Source organism: Balaenoptera physalus (assembly GCF_965194825.1).
Source record: "Balaenoptera physalus genome assembly, chromosome: 2".
NCBI classification, from domain to species: Eukaryota; Metazoa; Chordata; class Mammalia; order Artiodactyla; family Balaenopteridae; genus Balaenoptera; species Balaenoptera physalus.
In genome coordinates, this window is record NC_138883.1 from 101,596,360 (window position 1) to 101,622,140 (window position 25,781).

At 36.8% G+C, this 25,781-nt stretch overlaps 1 protein-coding gene across 9 annotated transcripts in view; it reads left to right on the top strand.

The window, feature by feature from the left end:
• Positions 1–25,781, top strand: part of TEX9 (testis expressed 9) — a 229,949-nt gene that overhangs the window by 4,100 nt on the left and 200,068 nt on the right. For 3 of the 9 annotated variants that reach the window (XM_082447320.1, XM_082447327.1, XM_082447325.1), the window contains exon 2: positions 11,959–11,992. The exons of the other annotated variants lie outside the window; for them this stretch is intronic. The gene's annotated coding sequence lies outside the window, so the exon portion shown is untranslated. The remainder of the gene's footprint in view (positions 1–11,958; positions 11,993–25,781) is intronic. 9 annotated transcript variants of the gene reach the window in all.

Below are 25,781 nucleotides of genomic sequence, written 5' to 3' on the forward strand. Positions count from 1 at the left end.
ATGAGTATAGTGGAGGGAGGGATTGGTCCTGCTCAAGGTAAAAGAGCTTTTGGAGAAGGCCTCTTGGCTATCGTTTGAATGGGGTCTCATCGGGTGAGTAGAAGTTCAACAGGCAGTACACTGAGGGAAGATGGTTTCAGGTCAAGGAGCACCATGAACACTGGTGTGAAGCCATGAAAGGGCACATGAGAGGAGTGCATAATGCAGAACCCAGTGTTAGCTCTGTGCTCAGATCCTTAATGGAGTGTATAGGGGAGGGAAAGGAGGGGAGGGAGACACAGCCCATTTTACTAAACGTTACTCTGTGTTATTAGTTACGATTGTTCTGACAAAATGAGGCCTCAACTAGGCTCATCATTGGTTAATATTGGTTAAGTGCTTAAAGTGTACATTTAATTTCCACAAATTATGGTGGTTTACAGATGTGGAAAAGATCAGGTTCTACCCTCTTTTCCTTTCCCTCTTAAAAACAAAGGATTCCCTCATCCTCTTTTCCTTTATCATTACTTTCCCTGCCTTCTTCCATTGCAAACTTTTCCCTCTAGGAGCTGAAAGTAGAATATGTAATTACCTACATGTTATTATTTCAGGGAACAGGGAAGGAAGGCTTTCCATCTCCTAAAAAATCTTTCTCTGTATCAGAAAATGATGATTAATTTCTTTGGACTAAGCTCTTGTCTGTCAAAATGCATGTAGTACTAGGGGAGCTGATATGTTAAGTTCCAGTGCTGTAATGTAACTGAGTTTTCAGTCCTTTACTAACATTAGAGGGAGGGAGGTGAGAGCAGTCAGGAGGAAGACAACAAAGAGGAAGCAAGATTACAGAAGAGGGAGGTTGGAAGGTTCAAAACCAAGTGCATATTGGCAAATTTGGTTAAATTTTCTCCATGCCATACTTACTAATGTTAGTATGATGTGAAAATATGATTTCTCCTGTTAGAGCACAAATATTCTATTATGTCATCAAAACAATGGTTTGTTAAGGGGAAGTAGCCTAACTATTCAAATACGGGGTAAGGCAGCAAGGTGTTAACAACCCTGTCACTACCTGGCTATGTGACCCTATCTGTACCAGTCATTCTGTCAGGTCCCTTTACTTACTTCTGAGGATTATTGGGATAAAGTTCTCGTAATGTACTTGGCTCTTCAAGTGAAAGGTATTATGAAAATGAATGCCAGGTACTGCTTTGATTTCATTTAGAAATTTTCCACTGTTGCTACAATACACATGTTTATGTTGTGACCTGCATTCTCTTTATATGAAAGAAGGTTCAAGTTAATATCATCTGTCTGAATTTTAAAAGAAATGTTTACTTTTACTTGGGGCCAGAAAGGTCCCAAGTAGAAATTTGATATCTTGGAAATTCAGGCCAGCAGCAGCTATGAACAGAAGCCGGTGAAGGAAAAGCATATTTACCTAACCCTAAAAGTGACAGTAAAAAGACACTAGAGCCAGTCCTACAATGAGGAGGTCAGCACTGGTGCAGTCTGAACTGGTAGAGCCTAATCAGTAATCCACAAACTCATCATTCCTCAGTTCAAGACACATTTAAGTCCCTCTTACATACTAATTATTATGCTGAAACCACAGAAAGATTTAAAAATAAGTAAGTGGTAAGGGACTTCCCTGGTGGTCCAGTGTGTAAGACTCTGCGCTCCCAATGCAGGGGCCCCGGGTTCGATCCCTGGTCGGGGAACTAGATCCCACATGCATGCCGCAACTACGAATCCGCATGCCACAACTAAGAAGTTCGCATGCCGCAACTAAAGAGCCCACATGCCTCGACAAAGATCCTGTGTGCCACAGCTAAGACCCGGCACAGCCAAAATAAATAAATAAATTAAAAAAAATAAATATTAAAAAAAATACGTGGTAAATACAGTATTGTTTAATCTTCAAGAAGTTCATAATCTAATTGGAACATAGACATATCAGCCCACACATATTTTTTAACATGAAGTGAAAATGCAGGGGACAAACAAAAAAATAAGTGTGTGACAGGATAATTTATTGAGCTATTAATTTGGTTTATGTTCTCCTTATATTTTCCCTCCTCTCCATTCCAAACATGCTTCAAGGGAGTTGTGTGTTTCTAGGCAGAAAGAAGTTGACAGGAGCTCAATATTAGACCATTCCAGGGGGCACCACTCACATTGTAATTGAAGCATCCTGGACCACAACTCCTTAGGATGCACTGTCAATGTTACCCCTGGAGTTGTGCCCAGCAATTTGCCTTCCAGGTTCCTTGCTCCTAGAGGGATTTTGCTAGGGGGTTCAAGAGGTAGGGGCATCTGGTGAGGGAAAGGAGGAAAGAGAGAGAAGGAAGGAGGGGTTGTGCGTAGGTGGAACTGTTGCAAAAGAAAAAATTTCCCAAACTGGAAAAGAGTCAAAGTTCAGGGTTGCAGTAGTGGAGACACCAGCCCTCTTTCCTCGATCACCCCAGACCTCAGATAGATGCATGGTGCCCTATGGAGGCTGGATCGCCCTGCCACTCTTGGTCTATGAGCAGAGCTGTTGCTTGGCTTCTAGGGACCATGTATCCCTGAACAATGAAGATGTCAAAGTCCATCTTCCCCCATTTTCTGGGCTCAACATAAATCTTCCAGACTCTAGTGCATTTCTAGGGAGGAATGGAGGGAAGCCCAGTGATAACTGGGATTGGATTTCCTTCTACTTCAGTGGAATTAAGGCTGGGATCATTTAAGTCTGAGGTGAATTTAATTTGATTTAAACACAATAAAGAATCGTGACATTTCTTGCATGCCCAAATTTGTACTTACAGCTTTAAACCTAGCTAGTGGTGGATACTATATATGAAGCAGTGTTAAGCGAGATGTGTAAGATTAAGCATCACAGTGAATGGCACAGCTAACAACTGCTGAGGGAGTTAAGAGAAGGCAAAGAGCAAATGGAGCTAAAGTAAAAGGAGGTGGCTTCACGGAGGGCTTCGGACAGAGGTGGAGCGTAAGGAAAGGGAAGAAGTTTATGAAAGTGGGAGAAAGAACGGCAGCAAGCCAGGAGGGAAAAGCAGTGTGAACAGAAGCAGGAAAATCAGCATGACTAAAGAGACAAACAGGAGACTGGCCTAACCGGAGTGAATAGCTGATGATAAAGGTTGCGCTGGGTACCAAATTCCAAATCTCTGCTTCTGTCCTCGCTGTATAAGGCAGGGTTGTATCAGAGAACAACCAGTAGAATATATTATAAATTTCTTGTAATGTTCATTATGATCACATATTTATCACAATATTTATTGTAATTATTCTATTATATAATTTAAAGGAACTGGCTTGCCTGATTGTGCCGGTTAATAGGTCCGAACTCTGTAAGACAGGCCAGCAGGCTGACAGGCCAGAAACTCTTGGGCAGGAACAGGCACTGCAGTTACCAGGTGGCATTTCTTCTTCCTTAGGAAAAATCTTAGTTTTGCTCTTAAGGCCTTTCACTTGATTAGATGGAGCCCACCCAGAATATCAAGGATAACCTCCTTTACTTAAAGTCAAATGATTGTAGATGTTAACCACATCTAACAGAATTCCTTCACAGCAACACCTAGGTTAGCATTTAATTGAATAACTGGTACATTAGCCTAGTCAAGTTGACACATAAAACTAACAATCACATTCACTACACTCTATGTCATCCCTCATGTATTTGAGAAGAGGAGGAAGTCTTCGGACTTTCTTCTTAGGAACCTCAGGAAAGAGCCTTTCCTATGAAGGAGGCCAACTTGTGTCCTTTCCTTGGGTATATTTATTTTCTTTGCTCTTTTTTGTATATAAATATACATACTCCCAGGAACTTCCTGTTTTTCTTCATCCTTCCCTCCCGCCCCCATTACCTGAAGTTGTACCAAGTAAGAATTGTGGTTTGATGTTAGTATGGGTTTTTTTTCTAATCTTTTGTTTTTTGTTTTTCCTATTTATAGTGCCTCTAATGTACCTATTAGCATCATTCTCCTGAGTTGGCCAAGCCCTCAGGTTTCTGCCTTCTGTAGCTACCTTCTAAAGGGCTCAGCTGATGTAAGCCTCCATCCTTTTCACCTGTAACCCTGGGTCTGTGGTTGGAACAGGGCTCAGCATCCAACATAAGGGCAACCAATCCCCTGGCTGGACAGTGACCTGTGAGCTGGCTAAATATAAGGTCTTTGCTCAAGGAAGAGGTTAGTAATTAATTAACAAATTGATTCCTTTCTTGGAGAATATGAGTATGATAAAGAGAGACAGTTAGGCAGTTGGCGGTAAAAAAAAAAATAAAGTAGCTAAGAGACACAAGAGAGGCAGACCTCAGAAACCATTAGGCAGCAGCAACCAGTCGAGGGAATAAGTAAGAGGCAACTGTGAGAAGACAAGCAGAAAAGGCTTTCAGAAGATAAGATAGTTGCTTAGTAATGGTAGGAGCAATAGGCCCAGAGGTGGATAGAAACTGAGGAGGTTTTTTGATGGAGCTCCAGAGTAAGAGGGCACAAATGAGGAAGAGCAGATTATTGGCCAGGCCTTGGGGAAATCCAGAATAACTGACCAGAAACCCAGGAGCAGACTTATAAGTGACTTCATACAGACTTGAAGAGAGCTAGGGAACTAAAAGTCCATTTAGGTTCCAATGCAATTCTAGCAAGTGGTTTATTTCCTCAGATCCCCAGGAGAAGGTTTCCATTGCTACCTTACTTTAGGGTGGGTCTCTCTCTTCCAAAAGATTCTTACACATGCGGTTATGGTCCTGACCATCTGAAGGGCTCAATTAAATGTCAAGAATTGCGTCCTCTTGAAAGTCTTACCTTATCCATTCCTCATCTCACCCGCACCCAGGTTGAGTTAGCTGTCCCTTTTCTGTGGTCCTTTAGGACCTCACACAGCCTTATGTCACAGACACTATCTCATTGTATGGTAATTGTAGGTTTACTTGTCAATTTCTTGTACCTACCCTCCCCACTGTTGGCTCCAAGTACTGTGAACTGTATGTGGTTAGGATGTATGTTTTTATTCTTTTCTGTATCTCCTACATATAGTACAGTCCCTACCATAAAGTAACCAAATAATAAATGTTTGTTGAATTGAATTATTGAATTAGAGAGAGCTCCTTTTGTTTAGGCCAAGAAAAAAAAAAAAAGCAGAATGCAGGAAAAAGCAGAATGGGCTAATAAGAAAACTCAGTAGCTTGTCCGTAATAATAGTGCAGGTACTAAGAACTTAGTTAATTCATACTTAAAGTTCATGTCTCTGTGACCATACAAAAATTTCCCAAGCAGCCAAATTTTGTCTGTTCAGCTAGACATCTGGTGCTATGATTCTCCAGTTTTAAAGGTACTTTGGCCAGCCCTCTTCCTTTTAAGGAGAAGAGTCAGCAACGTTCTCCCTTGAGCCTCCAGTTCTCATCTGAATTCAGATCCACACTCTTGGACAGGCCAGGCTTGAGGCTCACTCTCAGGGACATCCCCTGGGCTTCGGAGCTTAGAGTCCAGGACCCAAATCCCAGCCATACCCCTTGCCACTTTTGTAGTCCCAGACAAGTCCCTCACAACTCTCTGAGCCTCGGTTTCGAAGTGGTAGAAATGGGGAAATAGGACTCCCTTACATAGTTATGCTGAATGTTTGATGAAAAATATTTGTGAAAATACCTAGCACAATGTTTTATACTTAGTAAGAGCCAAATAAATGTGAATTTCCTGTATATGTTATTCCTGAGGAGGTGGAGAAGGGAAGGGAAGACATAGGATGATGTTGGAGGACAAGGACCTTGACAGTGACTGGGGCCCTGAAAATCAAAAGGGCCAGCAGCCGAGGGACCGTGTGCCACCACTTGAAAATCTGATAAAGCACAGGTCTTAGTCATCCAAAGCCACACTGCACCTGAGGCAGCTGCTACAGGAGATTTTTTGATCAGAGTGTGGAAGGACATTCAAACCCTGCCAGGTTGAAATTGGGGCACAGTTGATAGTGAGATAGGCATCATTAATGGCAAGGGAAAAAGTTTTTGCCTACACCAAGCAGAGAAAATTTTGAGATTCATCTAATGCTGTCTCAGAGAGCTCTGAGAATGTACAGATGCAACCCCTGCAAATAAACCCAACACTGGAAATGGAGAAAGAAGGGAAGGTGTTAATAATCGACTGAGGAATCTCAGAGTTTTCATAGGAATATCACATCCATATGTATCCCTTCTGAGGTCCCGAAAGAAAGCCCAATGAGACCAGCTACTCTTCCCAGGGACTTAAGAGCCCAGATAATGTGTGTGTGTGTGATTGAGGGAGAGGGGCGTCAGGGTTTATGTTTTCCAGCTGCTCTAGATAGAGCAGGATTAAAAACTGTTAAAGTTAGCTCATAAACAGTCTAACTGAACAGGCTGCTTGGCAAGCAGGGATTGAGGTATGGCAGGATGGGGGTAGCATTCCAAAACAGGATGAGCTTGTGAGTCAGATTTTTCTGACTGAAAATGTCACAGATGTCACCGATTGCTGCCTAATGTGTCATTTGTTATCGGGCAGAAAATGTGGCTAAATGATTACAGCTCTGCAGCAACCGGTGTCTCCCACCCCCATGAAGGAACACTTTTTTGTTTTTTTAAGTAAATTCTTTTTCTTTTTTAAAAATTAATTAATTAATTAATTAATTAATTTTTGGCTGTGTTGGGTCTTCGTTTCTGTGCCAGGGCTTTCTCTAGTTGCGGCAGGCGGGGCCCACTCTTCATCGCGGTGCGCGGGCCTCTCACTATCGCGGCCTCTCTTGTTGTGGAGCACAGGCTCCAGACGCGCAGGCTCAGTAGTTGTGGCTCACGGGCCCAGTTGCTCCGCGGCATGTGGGATCTTCCCAGACCAGGGCTCGAACCCGTGTCCCCTGCATTGGCAGGCGGATTCTCAACCACTGCACCACCAGGGAAGCCCGAGGAACACTTTTTAATTGAATGGACCACCCAATCTATTTTTAAAGGCAAGTGACTCAAGACCTAGTACCCCTTTTCACTCTAGTTGGTGAACATCGTTTTCTCATTTCGAGTCCCCTCAGAGATGCTGTTGGAGTAGGGCTTCAATGTTCCTTCTGTGTCGTAGATGCTCTTTCTGAGTATATTTTTAAATGTTTTGAAATTTTAAAAATGGTAAGATATGTTACCACCCACAAATAAATTATATTTAATGGTGTTTTGAAAGAGTTAGTTTTTAAATCCTGTGTATGAAGATTAAATCAAGACATCAGACTGAAGGAAGCTTACCTCTACCAAATCTTATGAAATGACAGAAAAGGTTGAGAGATGGGGGAAAGGGGAAGGGGGAGAGGAATAATTGGTAACAGGACTGGGGACAAAAAATGTCATCAGTGTATCAGAAAATTTGGAAAATTTTCTTGGAAAAACAAATTAGGGCACCTGAACCTCAAATACTCCTAAGCTTAAGACTGCTAAAGGAGTAGAAGCAATTTCAGGGCTGCTCCCATCTCAGAAAGAGCAGATTCAGTGCGTAGAGGGTGCTAGCATAATGACCAGAGCAATGAATGAAGACATAGCAGTTGGAGCAGCTGGTCTGCTGATCTCCTTCCCTTTTCCTGCTTAGAATTGTCCACAGATTAAAGCAGTGAGCCTGTGGGTCCTGGGAGCCAAAGATAGAATAATAGCAATGGACTCCAGGAGGGACAGGGAGACCCCTCGCTCTGAAATCACTCTGCCCAGCAGTATGTCCTTCCCTTCTCCTATAATCATCAGAGTCAACCCACATTAAGCAGAGGTAGAGCACTAAAAGGAATTTTCATTTACAAAGTAAAAGATTAATCAACATAAGAATAACACAAGTTCGTAGAGGCACCAAACTCAGTAAATACTGAAATAATACCTGTGGAAAGATAAATGAAACGATAAGTATAAATTTCATCTTATTTTAAGAAAAATATAACTATAAGTAAAATATAAGTAAAATATAAATATATTATATTAATATAAATATAAAATATAAATATAAAATATATATTATATAATATATAATATATATAATATATATTTATATTAAAATATAAATATATTATAAAATATAAAGTAAAATATATACTTATTTTACTTTTTAGTAAAATATATACTTATAAATGCTACAAATAAACAATTATCTTCAAAGAGATTAGGACATTATTACATTAGTGGAAAGGAAGCAAACAGTGATCTTAGGGGTTAAAAACATGATTTTCAAAATAAGAAAACTCAGCAGACGTGTATCACCAATTGAAATTCCTTGAAAGGATAACTGACTTTTGGATGAATTTTAATAAAATAAATAATGAATCCAAGAAAGATGAAGATATTCAAGAAACAGTGGAAAGGAAAGAAACTAGTTAACTCGTCTAATTATGGCCTGTGTTTAAAAATTAGTAACATAAAATTAAAATCTAGATTAGATGCTGGCAGACTTTTTCTGTAAAAGATCAGAGAGTAAATATTTTCAGCTTTGTGGTCCATACAGACTCTGTCTTAACTACTCAGCTCTGCTGCTATAGTGTGAAAGCAGCCATAGATAATATGTAATTGAATGGGCCTGTTTGTGTTCCAATAAAACTTTATTTACAAAACAGGCAGCAGGACAGATTTAGCCTGCCTGCCACCCCTGTTTTGGATGAATGCAACATAAAGATGGCAGAGACAAGGTGTGATGAAGAGATAAGAGGGAAGTTCTAAAAGTGTGTAAAACACACACACACACAACCAGATGGCAGGGAAAAAGTCAAATTATCAGTAATCACAATATGTGACAAATGGATACAATTTCCTAAATAAAGACAGAAAAATCTCAAAATCTGTAAAATAACAACATGTCTAGTCAGAAGGTATTTAGAAGAAATACATCTAAAAAGAAGGTTGAAAATAAAAGAACATACAAAGATAAATAAGCCAAATAACTAAAAATAGATAACAAGTATGGTAATATTAATGTTAGACCAAAAAAGAAGAATTTGATGTAAAGAGGATTTGACAAGATAAAGAACATTTATGTTGATGAAAGATACAATTTCATAAGAAGGTCAATTAATAATGAACCTTTACAAACCTAACAATATAACATCAAAAGTCATGTTTATAATATAACGTATAATGTTAAAACTGATAGAAATACAGGTAGTGATGAAAAATACACAGCTATTTTGGAAGACTTCAACTCAGAAATTGACAGATCAAGTAGGAAAAAAGGAAGCAAGCGTAGTGAGGATTTGAATAACACAATAAAGAAACTTGACTGAATAGGTGTAAAGGACTATACACAATAAATGGTGAATGCATAATCTCTTCAAACACACATGCAACATTAACTGCTTTCTAAAACAAAGAAAGAAAAGAAAATGTTAATAAATTCCCAGATAAGAAATCATTCAGGTCACATTCTTTGATCACACTGCAATAAAATTTGGAGTTAGTACAAAGGAATACAATTTTTATAACTTGGAAATAAAAAACCCACACCTTTAAATAACTTTAACTTAGAATAACTTTAATGAAAAGAAATGTAAAATGAAGCTATCAATTATTTAAAAATAACAATACCAAAAATTTATTAAACATTACTATACAACCAGCTTTATGCTAAGTGATCCACCTGGATTGTCTCATTTTATTATCACAATAATCCTGAGAAGTTGATTCCATTATCATCTCATTTCACAGATGAAGAACTGAAACACAAAGCTCTGTTAAATAACCTGCCCAAGGGCACATAGTCCATAGATGACAGAGTTGGGATTTGAACCTAGATAGTATAGTCCAGAGCCAGTATATTTAACTGCTACAGCAAGAAGAACAATGAGATCAATACAATTCAAAATCTATACATACTCAGAGAAAACTTATAGCCCTGGATGCATACATTAGAAAATAGGAAAAGACTGAATGGAAGTAAATCGTGCATACAGTTCAAGAAGCTAAAGGAAGAAAAATTAAAATATATAAGGAAAGTATTATTAAAGAAAAAACCAGAAATGCATGAAATAAGGAGTAGAGTTAATCTGAATAAAATTAAAACTGATCATCTGAAAAGAATCAAAAATATCAAAAGTCTAGAATGTTTAATCAAGGTTAAAAAAAAAAAATTATCAACCTTTGAAATAAGAAAGGGACACTATAAGTATAGAGTAGATTCTAAAAAATCTGAGATGAATACTAACTTTAAGATAATAAATTAGAAAATTCTAGATTAAAATAATTTCTGGAAAATAGAAATCACCAAAATTGACCCATGAAGAAATAGTCACCTTAAAACAACAAACAACAACAATAAAAACAATGAGAGCATTGAAAAGGTAGTCAAAGCTCTCTCATAAAAGGTCACCAAACAAAGATGGTTCTATAACTAAGGAACAAATAATCCCTATGGTATATTAATTAGTTAATCCAAAGCATGGAAAAAATAGAAAGTTTTCTAACTCATTTACATTGGAGCTGACATGGCCTGAATTTCAAAACTGGCAAGAAAAGCGTACACTCACTTATGAACACATATACAGATATCTTAAGTATTAGTATTCGTAAAGTGAATCCAGAAATGTATTTTTTAAATGTCATAACTAAGAAGGATTTATCTAAGCTATTCAAGGCTGATTCAAAATTCAAAATATATTAATGCAAATCGTTACATTCAAAATAAAAAAAAATATTAAGAGATGCAAAAGACGTTTGATACCATTTGACATCTATTTTTTTTAACATCTTTATTGGAGTATAATTGCTTTACAATGTGTTAGTTTCTGCTGTATAACAAAGTGAATCAGCTATATGTATACATGTATCCCCATATCCCCTTCCTCTTGCGTCTCCCTCCCACTCTCCCTACCCCACCCCTTTAGGTGGTCACAAAGCACAGAAGCCTGTGCTATGCAGCTACTTCCCACTAGCTATCTGTTTTACATTTGGTAGTGTATATATGTCCATGCCACTCTTTCACTTCGTCCCAGCTTACCCTTCCCTCTCCCTGTGTCCTCAAGTCCATTCTCTACGTTTGCGTCTTTATCCTGTCCTGCCCCTAGGTTGATTAGAAAGAAAACCACTTTTGCAAACCAGAAATAGAAACTTCTCTGTTTTAATGAAAGATATCTGCATACACAAGCATCATACCTAATGAAGTATTAGAAGCTTTCCCACTAAAGTTTTTTCAATATTGCTTTGACAGTCCTGGCTAATGCTATGTGATAAGAAAAAGAAAGTTAAAAGTGGCAAACCAGGAGAAAATATTTTCAAAATATATATTATTACATTTAATAAAGAACACCTCAAAATTGATAAGAAAAATATAAACAACCTAATAAAAACATGTGCAAAGGATCTAAATAACCACTTCAATAAGGAGAAATGTAAATAATGAATAAAAAATATTTTAAAATAACAGTGAATTGCATTTTTTTTTTTTTTTGCCCTTACAACTGGCAAATTTGTAAGAGATTGATAATATCTAGTGTTTATAAAGATGTTGGGAAACAGGTATTTTCATATACTGTTGGTCAGAATGTAATTTGTAAGACTTTCTTCGAAAGCAATTTAGCAGAATTTACCAAAATTTTTACTCTACAATTTCTTTTACTCAGAAATTTTGTTTCTACTGTTTTAGCCAAAAGAATTGTTCATAGTGCACAAAAAAGAAAATACTTGTTTGTGTGCACTAGGAAATTTTAGGAAAGTTTGTTGCAGCATTGTTTCAAATAGTGAAAAATTAGGAGTAATTTATATATCTGTTAGTAGGGAAATTAATTAATTATGTTACATTGATACAATAGAATACTGTGCAGCTGTTAAAATGAGACTGATCTGTATTCGACAGAAAGAGCTGAGAGATGTATTTTTAGGCTAAAAATAAAATTACAGAATTATTGTGAAGTGTGAATGTGAATTTTTTAATGTTACACATACATGTGCGTATACATATATATATGTGTACATATATATGTGCAGGTAAATGTATAAAAAATAATTTGGAAGTAGAATCACCTAATGGTTTTTTTTAGGGAGGACAGCAAGAATGAGGGACAGGAAACAGAGGTAAGACTAATGTTTTAGTCTCTATATTTCAGTGTTGTTTGAATCGTTCAGTGAAAATATATCCTGTAAATTTCTATGATTTTTTTAAAGTTTTTTTTTTTGAGTTTTAACATACTGAGACTAAAGTGCACAAATTATAAGTATATAGCCCAATGAATTTTTACACGTGTATTACTCATGTAACCACTACCCAGATCAAGACGTAGAATATTTCTGCTCCCTAGAATGCTCTATCGTGGTCCTCCATTGTACCCACCACCGCAGATTATTTTATCTGTCCCTGAAATTCATAGAAATAGAATCATACAGCTTGTTCTAATTTTGTGTCTGGCTCTTTTTGTTTCATACCATGTCTACTATACTAATCCATGTTGTCAGTTCTTTTCTATTGCTTATAGTATCCCACTGTATGAATACACCACAGTTTAGTTATCCATTCCTCTGTTGATAGACATTTGAGTTATTTCCAGTTTGGGGCTATTAGGAAGAAAACTGCTATGACTTGCCTTGTACATGCCTTCTGTGATATTCATGCATTTCTCTTATATACCTAGTACTGGAACTGCTGGGTCGTAGAGGAGGTTTTAGTAGAGTGATTCAAGGTGGTTGTAACAATTTACACTTTCATTAGTGTATATGGAAGTTCCAGTTCCAGTTGCTCCATATTCTGGCTACCACTGCATATTGTCAATTCTTTTCATTTTAGCCATTCTGAGAAGTCTGTACTGATATTACATTTTGGTTTTATTTTTATTTTCATTTCCTTGATAACTAATCATATGGAACATCTTTTCATGTACTTATGTCCATGCTGATATTCTCTTTTATAAAACTCCCGCTCAAGATTTTTCTCATTTTGTTTGAGCTGTTTATCTTCATTGTGTTGTTTATCTTTTTCTTACTGATTTGTTGCCATTCTTTAGATATTGTGGCTATGAGATATTTTTTGGATATATATGCTATATCTATGATATGTGTATATAAACATGCATATATATATATATGCATATATATCACAAATTTCTCTTAGTCTGTGAATTTCTGGTTCACTCTCTTGATGGTGTACTTCGATAAATAGAATTTCAGAATTTATAAATCTTTTATGGTTCATGGTTTTTTGGGTCTTATTTAAGAAATCACTGCCTACCCCAAGGTCATGGAATTATTCGTCTATGTTATCTTCTAGAACAGGGGTCAGCAGACTATGGCCCATGTGGCCTGCCACCTGTTTTTGTAAATAAATTTTTATTGGAACACAGCGATTCCATTTCATAAATGTATTGTCTATGGTTGCTTTTGTGCTGTAACAGCAGAGTTGAGTAGTTGCAACAGAGACCATGTGGACCACAAAATTGAAAATATTGAGTATCTTGTACTTTACAGGAAAAATTTACTAACCCCTGTTCTAGAAAATTATTGATTTCCTTTCATATTAGGCCTATAATCCAATTGGAATTAAGTTTTGTAAATGGTATAAAATAGGGTTAAAGTCTGTTGCATATGAATTATCTAATTGCTCCAGCATCAATTTTTGAAAAAAAAATATCTCATTACCACAAAATTGCAGTAGCACCTTTGTTGTATATCAGTTTACTGTATAGGCATGGGCCTGTTTCTAGACTCTCTCTTCTATTTCACTGTTTGTTTATCTATCACTGCACCAGTACCACACTATCTTAAATATTGTAGGTTTATGCTAAGTCTTGGTATCTGATATTGTAAATCTTCCAACAATTTCTTCTTCCTGATTTTTTGGCTCTTGCATTTCCATATAAAGTTTAGAATTCCCTGATAAATTTCCTCAGAAAACCTTGCTGGGAATTTGTCTGTGACTGCATTGAGTCAATAAATTAATTTTGGGAGAATCGACATCTTTATAAAACAGTCTTCAAATCCATGAGCATGGTATATTTATCTATTTGTTTAAGTGTTCTATGGTTTTCCCTACAATGTTTTGTATTTTTCAGTTTAACAATGTTGCATGTGTTTCATCAGATTCATTCCTAGATATTAGACCATTTCCAAAGCTATTGTTAATAGTGTTGTATCTAAAATTTTATTGACTAATTGTTTTTGCAAGTATAATATATAGAAATGCAATAGATTTTTATATATTGACTTTGTATCTAGTGACCTACCTAAATTCATTTATTAATTCTAATAGTGTACATATTTTTTTGAGGTTTCCTATATTGACAACCACGTCACCTGGAATTACATTTTTACTTGCTCCTTTTCAATATTTATACCTCATAATTCTTGTTTTGTGCCCTTTTGCACTAATTGGGACCTACCTACGGAACAATAATTAACAGAAATGATGAAAACGAATGTATTTGAATTGTTCTGAACTCAGGGAGAAAGCACTCAACATTTCACCATTAAATATGTGAGCAATAGACTTTTTATATATAAACTTAATCATATTAAAAAGGTTCTCTTCTATTCCTAGTTTGCTGAGAGTTTTTATCATGAACTAGTGGTTAATTTAATTGGATGCCTTTTTGTATCTGTTGAGGTAATCATATGGCATTAACGTTCACTTTTTGTTAAAGAAGTGAATTATATTGATTAACTTTCAAAATTTAAACCATTAAAAAAAAATTTGGGGCCACACCCCGTGGCATGTGTGATCTTAGTTCCCCAGCTAGGGCTCAAACCCACGCCCTCCATTGGAAGGTAGAGTCTTAACCACTGGACCACTGGGGAAGTCCCTAAACCATTTTTTATTCCTAGAATAAGTGAATTTGGTCATGACATAGTGCATATATTCTCTGGATTTGATTTTCTAATATTTTATACTAATGTGTGTATCAATTAATAAGAAGTACTCTTATGCAGTTTTCTTTTCTTGTAATTTCCTTGTATATTTTTGTATCAGGGTTATGCTGGTCTCATAAAATGAATTAGGAAGAAGTGCTCTCTCTCTATTCCTTAAAAGAGGTTGTACAAGATTGGTATTATTTCTTTCTTTAAATGCTTGGCAGAAATCACCAGTAAAGTCATCTAGACTCGAATTTTCTTTGGGATAGATTTTAGTTACAGATTTAATGTATTTCTTTCTTTTATTATTTAGTTATTTTACCTTATCCATTTTTTCCTTTTTATTTTTTAATTGAAGTATAGTTGACATACAATATTATATTAGTTTCAGTTGTACAACATACTAATTCAGCATTTATATACATTACAGACTGGTCACTACAATAAGTCTAAGTCCATCTGTCACCATACAAAGTTATTACAATAGTATTGACTGTATTCCCTATGCTGTACATTACATCCCTATGATTTACTTATTTTATATCTAGGAGTTTTTACCTCTTATTCCCCTTTACTTGTTTTGCTTAACCTCCTACTCCCCTTCCCTCTGATAACCACCAGTTTGTTCTCTGAATCTATGAGTCCGTTTCTGTTTCGTTTTGTTTATTCACTTGTTTTGTATTTTATTTTATTTTTTTATTTTTTGAAATGTTGTCAGTTTTATTTTTGCATAGGAAAAACATCATAATGACTAATGAGAAGATTGAAATGGTCTCTGTGAATCATCATCTCTTGCCAGTGGTTATTCAGATTCAGAGTGGAGTATGGGATACTGTCTCCTTAATAATTTGTCAAAAGCAGTGGTTCTCATCCAGGGGCAGTTTTGCCCCTGAGGGGTTGTTTTGTATTTTAGATTCCACATGCAAGTGATAACATAGAGTATATCTCTATGGCTGAGTAATATTCTCTTATATATATATAATACATATATCTATATAATATATATGTATCTCACATCTTCTTTATTCCTTTGTCTATAGATGGACATTTAGGTTGCTTCCATACTTCCACATTGGCTATTGTAAATAATGCTGCAATGAACATAGGGGTACATATATATTTTTGGATTATATTTTCATTTTCTTCAGATAAATACACAGAGGTGAAATTGCTAGATCATATGATAGTTCTATTTTTAGTTTTTTGAGGAACCTCCATACTGTTTTCCATAGTGGCTGCACCAATTTACATCCCTACCAATGGGGCATGAGGGTTGCCTTTTCTCCACATCTTTGCCAACACTCATTATTTGTTGCCTTTTTGATAATAGCCATTCTGACAGGTGTGAGGTAATATCTCCTTGTGGTTTTGATTTGCTGTTCCCTGATGATTGTTGATGTTGAGCATGTTTTCATATGTCTGTTGGCCATCTGCATGTCTTCCCTGGAAAAATGTCTATCATGTCCTCTGCCCAATTTTTACTTGTTTTTGTTTGATGTTGAGTTGTGTGAGTTCTTTATACATTTTGGATATTAACCCCTTTTGCAACTATCATCTCCCATTTAGTAGGTTGCCTTCTCATTTTGTTGATGGTTTCCCTTTCTGTGCAAAACCTTTTTAGTTTGTTGTAGTTCCATTTGATTATTTTTGCTTTTGCAGCTCTTACCTGAGAAGACAGATCCAAAAAAAATATTGCTAAGACCAGTATCAAGGAGCGTACTGCCTATATTTTCTTCTAAGAACTTTTTGGTTTCAGAACGAACATTTAGGTCTTTAATCCATTTTAAATTTATTTTTGTAAATGGTGTAAGAAAGTGATCCAGTGTCATTCTTTCCCATGTAGCTGACCAGTTTTCCCAACACCATTTATTAAAATCAGTCTTTCCCCACTCTATGTTCTTGGCTTCTTTGTTGTAAATTAATTTGCCATATAAATGTGGGTTTATTTCTGGGCTCTCTATTCTGTTCCATTCATCTATGTCTGTTTTTGTGCTAGTACCATACTGTTTTGATTACAGTTGCTTTGCAGTATAGCTTGAAATCAGGGAGCATGATGCCTCCAGCTTTGTTCTTCTTTCTTTTTTTTTTTTTAAAAATATTGCCATTTATGTGAACTTGTGATGTTTTGGGGTTTTTTTAATTTTTATTTATTTATTTATTTATAGCTGTGTTGGGTCTTCGTTTCTGTGTGAGGGCTTTCTCTAGTTGCGGCAGGCGGGGGCCACTCTTCATCGCGGTGCGTGGGCCTCTCACTATCGCGGCCTCTCTTGTTGCAGAGCACAGGCTCCAGACGCACAGGCTCAGCGATTGTGGCTCACAGGCCTAGTTGCTCTGCAGCATGTGGGATCCTCCCAGACCAGGGCTCGAACCCGTGTCCCCTGCATTGGCAGGCAGATTCTCAACCACTGCACCACCAGGGAAGCCCCTGTTCTTCTTTCTTAAAATTGTTTTTGCTATTCAAAGTCTTTTGTGGTTTTATACAAAATTTAGAATTATTTGTTCCCATTCTATGAAAAATGCCACTGGTATTCTGATAGGGATTGCATTAAATCTGTAGGTTGCTTTAGGTAGTATGGTCATTTTAATAATATTAATTCTTCCAATCCATGAGGACAGTATATCTTTCCATTTATTTGTATTGTCTTCAATTTCTTTCATCCCCAGTCTTATTGTTTTCAGAATACAGATCTTTCACCTCCTTGGTTAAATGTATTCCTAGGTATTTTATTCTTTTTGATGCAGTTGCCGTTGTAGATGGGATTGTTTTCTTAATTTCTCTTTCTGGTAGTTTATTATTAGTGTATAACAGTGCAACAGATTTCTATATATTGAAACCTTGTATCCGGCAATCTTACTAAATTTATTCATTAGTTCTAATAGTTTTTGGTAGTTTTAGGGGTTTTTTCTGTATAGTATCATGTCATCTACAAATAGTGACAGTTTTATTTCTTGCTTTCCAATTTGGACACCTTTTATTTCTTTTTCTTATCAGATTGCTGTGGCTAGGACGTCCAATACTATGTTGAATAAAAGTGATGATATGGGCACCCTTATCTCGTTGCTGATCTTAGAGAAAGAGCTTTCAGCTTTTCACCCTTGAATATTATGTTAGCTGTGGGTTTGTCATATATGGCCTTTATTATGTTGTGGTAAATTCCCTCTGTACCCACTTTCTGGAGAGTTTTTGTCATAAATAAATGTCGAATTTCATCAAATGTTTTTTCTGCATCTATTCAGATGATCATATTATTTTTATCCTTTGTTTTCTTAATGTGATGTATCATGTTGATTGATTTGCAAATAATGAATCAACCTTGCATCTCTGGAATAAATATCATTTGATCATGGTATATGATCCTTTTAGTGTATTGTTGAATTTCGTTTGTTAATATTTTGTTGAGGATTTTTGCATCTATGTCCATCAGGGATATTGGTCTGTAATTTTTTTGTAGTATCTTTATCTGGTTTGGGTATCAAGGTAATGCTAGCCTTATAGAATGAATTTGGAAGCATTCATTTCTCTTCAATTTTTTTAGTAGTTTGAGAAGGATGGGTATTTACTCTTCTTTAAATCTTTGGTGGAATTCACCTGTGAAGTTGTCTGGTCCTGGACTTTTTTTCATTGGTAGTTGTTTGATTACTGATTCATTACTAGTGAACAGTCTACTCAAATTTTATATTTCTTCCTGACTCATTCTTAGAAGAGTGTATGCTTCTAGGCATTTATCCATTTCTCCTATGTTGTCCAATTTGTTGGTGTATAATTGTTCATAGTAACGTCTTACAATCTTTATTTCTGAGGTCTAAGTTGTACTTCTCTCTTTTTTCTGATTTTATTTATTTGAATTCTGTCTCTCTCTCTCTCTCTCCTTGAATGAGTGTGGCTAAAGGTTTATCACTTTTGTTTATATTTTCAAAGAATCGGCTTTTAGTTTCATTGATTTTTTTCTATTGTATTCAATCTCTAATTTATTTATTTCAACTCTGATTATTATTGTCTTCCTTCTACAATACTAACTTTGGGGTTTGTTTGTTCTTCTTTGCTAGTTCCTTTGGGTGTAAATTTAGGTTGTTTATTTGAGATTTTTCTTGTTTCCTGAGGTAGGCCTGTATTGCTATAAATTTCCCTCTTAGAACTACTTTTGCTGTGTCCCATTGATTTTGGAACATTGTGTTTCCATTTTCATTTGTCTTAAGGAATTTTTTGATTTCCTCTTTGATTTCTTCATTGACTCATTGGTTGCTTAGAAGCATATTGGTTAGCATCCATGTATTTGTGGGTTTTTCCTAGTTTTCTTCTTGTAACTGATTTCTAGTCTCATAGTGTTATGGTCAGAAAAGATGCTTGATATAATTTCAGTCATCCTAAATTTATTGAGACTTGTTTTGTGGTCTAACATGTGATCTATCCTGGAGAATGTTCAAGGTGCTCTTGAGAAGAATGTGTAGTCTGCTGTTTGGGGGTGGAAGGTTCTACATATATATGTTAAGTACATCTGGTCTAATATGTCATTTAAGGTCAATGTTTCCTTATTGATTTTCTGTCTGGATGATCTGCCCACTGATGTAAGTGTGGTGTTTAGGTCCCCTACTATTACTGCATTACAGTCAACTTTTCCTTTTATGTCTGTTAATATTTGCTTTATGTGTTTAGGGGCTCCTATGTTGGGTGCATAGATATTTACAAGTGTTATGTCACCTTGTTGGATTAATCCCTTTGTCATTATGTAATACCCTTCTTTATCTCTTGTTACCATCTGGGTTTTAAAGTTTATTTTGTCTGATGTAAGTATTGCTACCCCAACTTTCTTCTCATTTCCAGTTGCATGGAATATCTGTTTCCATCCCTTCACTTTCAGTCTGTCTTTACATCTAAAGTCAGTCTCTTGTAGGCAGCATATATATGGGTCTTCTTTTTTTTTCTTTAATCCATTCAGTCACCCATGTCTTTTGATTGGAGAATTTATTTACATTTTAAGTAAATATTGTTAGATATGTACTTATTACCATTTTGTTACTTGTATTCTGGTTGTTTTTCTAGTTTTTCTCTGTTCCTTCCTTCTTTTTTTGCTCTCTTCCCTCATGGTTTGATGACTGTCTTTAGTGTTATGTCTGGATTCCTTTCTTTATTTTCTGTGTAACTGTTATAGGTTTTTGGTTTGCGGTTACCATGAGGTTCATACCTAACAACCAATGTATATTTCAGTCTATTTTAATTTGATGGTCACTTAAGTTTGAATGCTTCTAAAAATGCTACAGTTTTTACTCCCCCCTTCCAATGTTTTATGTTTTGGATGTCATATTTTACACCTTTTTATTTTTTGTATTGCTTAACTAATTATTTTATTTTTTAATTTATTTATTTTTCTTTATTTCTTTGGCGGCTTTGAGTCGCAGTTGCGGCACGTGGGATCGTCGTTGGGGCATGTGGGATCTTCCGCCACGGCGCTTGGGCTCTTTGTTTCAGTGCACAGGCTTCTCTCTAGTTGTGGCGCACGGGCTTCTCTCTAGTTGTGGCATGTGGATTTTCTCTCTCTAGTTGTGGCGTGCAGGCTCCAGGGCGCATGGGCTCTGTAGTTTGTGGCACATGGGCTCTCTTGTTGAGGCGCACGAGCTCAGTAGTTGTGGCACGTGGGCTTAGTTGCCCCATGGCATGTGGGATCTTAGTTCCCTGACCAGGGATGGAACTTGCATCTCCTGCATTGGAAGGCGGATTCCTTACCACTGGACCACCAGGAAAGTCCCTAATTATTTTAGATAGATGATTTTACTACTTTTGTCTTTTAACCTTCATACTAGCTTTATCGGTGGTTGATCCACTATCGTTACTATGTGTTTGCTTTTACTAATAATACTTTTTCTTTCATAATTTTCTTGTTTCTAGTTTTGGCCTTTTCTTTTCCATTTAAAGAAGTCCCTTTAACATTTCTTGTAAGGCTGGTTTAATGGCAATGAACTCCTTCAGCTTTTACTTGTCTGGGAAACTCTTTATCTCTCCTTTTCTGCTGAATAATAATCTTTTTGGGTACAGTAGTCTTGTTTGTACATTTATACACCTAACGTTGTCTCAGAGGTCCCTTAAACTATGTTATTTTTGTTTGTTTGTTTTAGTGCTTTTTTCTTTTTGCTGGTCTAATTGGGCGATTTCCACTACCTTGTCTTCCAGATTGCTGATCTGTTCATCTGTATCCTCTAATATGCTATTAATTCACTTTAGTGTATTTTTCATTTACATTTTTATATTATTCAGTTCTGCTGGTTCTTTTTTATATTTTCTATCTTTGTTGAAGGTCTCATTGAGTTCATCCATTCTTCTCTCGAGTTTGGTGAACATTTTTATGACTTTTACTTTATAGTCTCTGGTAAATTCCTTATTTCCATTTTGTTTAGTTCTATTTCTGAGGCTTTGTCTTATTCTTTCATTTGGAGGTATTACTTTGTCTCCTATTTTGCCTGACTTTCTGTGTTTGTTTCTATATTAGGTATATATATATCAGTTACATCTCCCGGTCTTGAAAGAGCAGCCTATGTAGAAATGTTTTGTGGGGCCCAATAGTGCAATCCCCCTGGTCACCAGAGCCTCCAGGAGTATTCCCTCTGTGGGCTGTGTGCACTCTCCTATTGTGGTTGGGCCCTGATCGTTGCAGACACACTGGTGAGTGGGGCTGTCCCCTGGTACACTGGCTGTGCAGCCTGGCTGTGACTTCTGTAGTCATGCTGGTGTGCAGGGCTGCCCCCCAGAGTGGGAGCTGCTTTGGAGTAGTGCTGAGGCTGGCCAAGTGAGATGTGGCTGTCCCCCTGGAGTGGGATCTGCTTTGGAGGGGTCCCAGTGCCAGCCAGGGTACCCACTAAGTGGGGCGAGGTGGGAGCCACTTTGGAGGGGCTGGCCAGTGGCTGGCGGGCTTGGTAGATGGGTCCTCAGGGGAATGCCAGGGCAAGACACATGGCGTTAGCTAGGTTGATGGAGAGTGACAGAAATGGTGCCTGCCAGCCCTGGGCCAGCTAGGTAGAAAGAGAGCTAAAAAAAAAAGATGGTGCCCATCAGCACTTCCATCCCCAGAGAAAGTTCCACCAGATACCTGCCTCTCCAGCATATGCCCTAAAATTAGTCAGTGAATCTCCTTGTGTGACCCAGGTGCTTTTCAAGCTGCTGCCTCTGTGCTGGGTATCAGAGTGAGTGAGTCTGTGCATGAGCTCTTCAGGAGCAGAGTCTTGGTTTCCCACAGCCCACCAGCTCTCCTGGTGAGCCTTGCTGGTTTTCAAAGCTTGATGTTACGGGGGCTCATCTTCCTGGTGCAGATTTTCTGGGTCGTGGAGACCCACATGGTGCTCAGACCCAATACTTCTCGGGGGAACCTCTGTGGTTGTAATATCTTTCCCACTTGTGGGTCACAGCACTTGGGCTGTGGGTTCTGACTAGACCTTGTCTCTGCCCCTTCTACCTGTCTTGATGTGGCCTTTTCTTTCTATCCTTAGTTGTAGAAAATCCATTCTGCAGATCATCAGGTTATTCTCAGAGATAGTTGTTCTATATGTAGTTGTTGTTTTGGTGTGTCCATGGGAGGAGGTGAGCTCAGAATCTTCCTACTCTGCCATCTTGATCTGGACCCCTCTGGATTTAATATATTTAACAACTATTCAGATTAAAAATTTGCTTTCTTGTGTCAATTTAGATAACTTGTGATTTTAAAGAAAATCATCAGTTTTATTTAGTTTGTTAAATTTATTTATATAAAACTATGTATCACAACCCTGTATTATCTTTTTATGTCTGTAGGATCTGCAGTGATAGCTCCCTTTCATTTTGATATTAGTAGTTTATACTTTCTTTTTCTTGATTGGTCTTTCTAAGAGTTTATCAAGTTTATAGATATTATGACAGAACAAATTTTTGACTCTATTGATTTTTGTCTATGTGAACTTACTGTTTTTTCTATTTATGTTTTCACTTTTATTAATTTCCTTCTATTTTTTATTCTTTTTCTAACTCTTTGAGATGGTAACTTAGAAGTTGATTTTTAATTTTTTTACAATATATGCATTGAAAGTCATTTTTCTCCTAAGCACTGTGAATCAACAGGTCCAATCAGGAGAGAGAAATCACAACAGTAATTTCAACAGAAAGATTTTAATATAAAGAATTATTAACAATACCAGGGGATGGCAGTAATGAGGGATTGGTTAGCAAGAATTAAAGAGGATTCAGAAGAATATAGGAATAGTAGATATAGGGAAAAGCTAGTACCCCCCAGAGCTGAGATAGCACACCAAGGAAGAGGCCCACTGAGGCCTGAGATCCAGACCTTTCTTTAGAAGGCACAGTGTGGCTCACTAGATGGCAGAAAAGTTACTGTGGTGCCATCCTGCTTAAATATGCTGGAAATCCACCCTCTGAAACTTGCTGGAAATCCACCCTGTGGGGTGCCAGGGAAGACTCTTCACAGGGAGATATCTCACTGGAGGCCCTTTGCTACAAAACTGCCTGAGGGATATGCCAGGGGAAGCCGCTGGCTGCTAGGTGCTGCTGGCCACTGTGCACTGCAGAAGTCTAGTGTAGGGGAAAATAATGCATCCTGAGAAGCTTGCCCAGCAGGCACCCCAGAACCAGGAAGCAAAAACTTTTTCCTCCTGCAATGTATTTACAGTGCCCTCTAATGGCAAAGTGCCAATTGGCAAGGGGAACTATTTAAAGGACCCAAACCCATTTTCACAAAGCAGCCTAATAGGTGGAACTTAGAACTGAAAGGCAGTAAATAATAACCAGCACACACCATTTTAGCCATATCCCATAAATTTTAGTGTGTTTTATTTTCAATATCTAATTTTCATTGTGCTTTCCTGACTGCTGGGTTATTTAGAAGAATGTTGGTTAACTTCTAAACATTATCAAATTTTCTAGTTATCTATTAATTGATTTCTAGTTTTATTCCACCATAGCCTGAGAACATACCCTATGTGATTTTAATTTTTTGAAGGTTTTTCAGACTTGTTTTATGCATACCATATAGTGCATTTTGGTAAAGATTTCGTGAGCACGTGAAAAGAATGTGTATTCTCCAGTTGCTTAGTGTAGTGTCCTACATATATATATATATATCAAGTAGGTTAAATTTTTTAATAATTTTGTTCAAAGAGTCTATATAACTTAGTTTTCTTTTTTTAGTCTAACACACCAGAGATAGGTGTATTAAACTAAGATTGGGGTTATGTCTATTTCTCCTTTTTTGTTTGATTACCTTGTTTGAAACTATGTTATTCTGGATATAAAAACTCAGGATCGCTGTGTATTCATGTTGAATTGACCCTTTCATCTTAGGAAATGCCACCCTTTATGTCTAGTACACTTCTTGCCTTAAAGTTTACCTTATCTGTTACTAATATAACCACACAAGCTTCCTTTACTTTATAGTTTGTATGATATTTATTTCCATTATTTTGGTTTAAATCTGTGTACTTACATTTAAAGTGTAACAGCACACACTTGAGTTGATTTTTTAAATCCAGTCTGGAAATCTTTGCCTTTTAATTGAAGGGTTTAGTCCATTTGCACTTCATATAATTACTCATATAACTGACTTGCTTATGTTTTTAATTTCTCTCATCTGTTCTTTCTTTTTTCCTTCTTTCCTATTTTTTTAGGATTAATTATTTTATTATTCTGTATTACTTCTTTACTAGTTTTTCTTAAATACCTCTTTACTGACGTATATCTGAATAAAAATGGTGAGATATTCACCATTTTTACTATATAGTTCTATGAGTTTTGACAAATGCATAAAGTTTTGTACCTACCATCACAGTCAAGACGCAGGCATAGCTTAGAGATTTGCTTTCCCAGTGCATATAAAAGTTGTTTATACTATGCTGTAGTCCATTAAATGTGAAATAGCATTATGTCTTTTTTAAAAAATGTACATACATTAATTAAATAATACTTTACTGCTAAAAAATATTAACCATCACCTGAGCTTTCAGAAAGTCATAATCTTTTTGCTGGTGGAGGGTCTTGCCTCAGTGTTGATGCTGCTGACTGATCAGGGTGGTGGTTGCTGAAGGGTGGGGTGGCTATGGCAATTTCTTAAACTAAGAAACAAAGTTTGCCGCATCAGTAGGCTCTTGCTTTCACAAACATTCCTCTGTAGCATGCAATGCTGTTCGATAGCATTGTACCCACAGTAGGACTTCTTTCAAAATTAGAGTCAGCCCTCTCAAACTCTGCCACTGCATCTTCATAGCATCTTCACCAGGAGTAGATTCCATCTCAAGAAACCACTTTGCTCATCCATAAGAAGCCACTCCTCGTCTGTTAAAGTTTTATCATGAGGTTGCATCAATTCACTCATATCTTCAGGCTCCACGTCTAATGCTAGTTCTCTTGCTATTTCCACCACTTTTGCAGTTACTTCCTCTGTTGAAGTCTTGAACCCTCCAAGTCATCCATGAGGACTGGAATCAACTTCTTTCAACTCCTGTTAATGTTGATATTTTGACCTCTTACCATGAATGCTTAATGTTCTTAATGGCATCTAGAATGGTGAATCCTTTCCAGAAAGTTTTCAATTTACTTTGTCCAGATCCATCAGAAGAATCACTATCACTATCTATGGCATCTATAGCCTTACAAAATGTATTTCTTTAAGAATAAGACTTGAAAGTTGAAATGATTCCTTGATCAATGGGCTGAAGTATGGATGTTGCGTAAGCAGGCATGAAAACAACAAGCAGTAATATTTTGAAAGGAACCTTTTTTTCTGAGCAGTAGGTCTTAACAGTGGGCTTAAAATATTCAGTAAACCATGTTGTCAACAGATGTACTGCTGTCCAGGCTTTGTTTTTCCATTTATAGAGCACAGGCAGAGAAGATTTAGCATAATTCTTAAGGACCCTAGGATTTTCAGAATGATAAATGAGCATTGGCTTCAGCTTAAAGTCACCAGCTGCGTTAGCGTGTAATGAGAGTCAGCCTGTCCTTTGAAGCTTTGAAGCCAGGCATTGACTTTTCCTCTCTAGCTATGAAGGTCCTAGA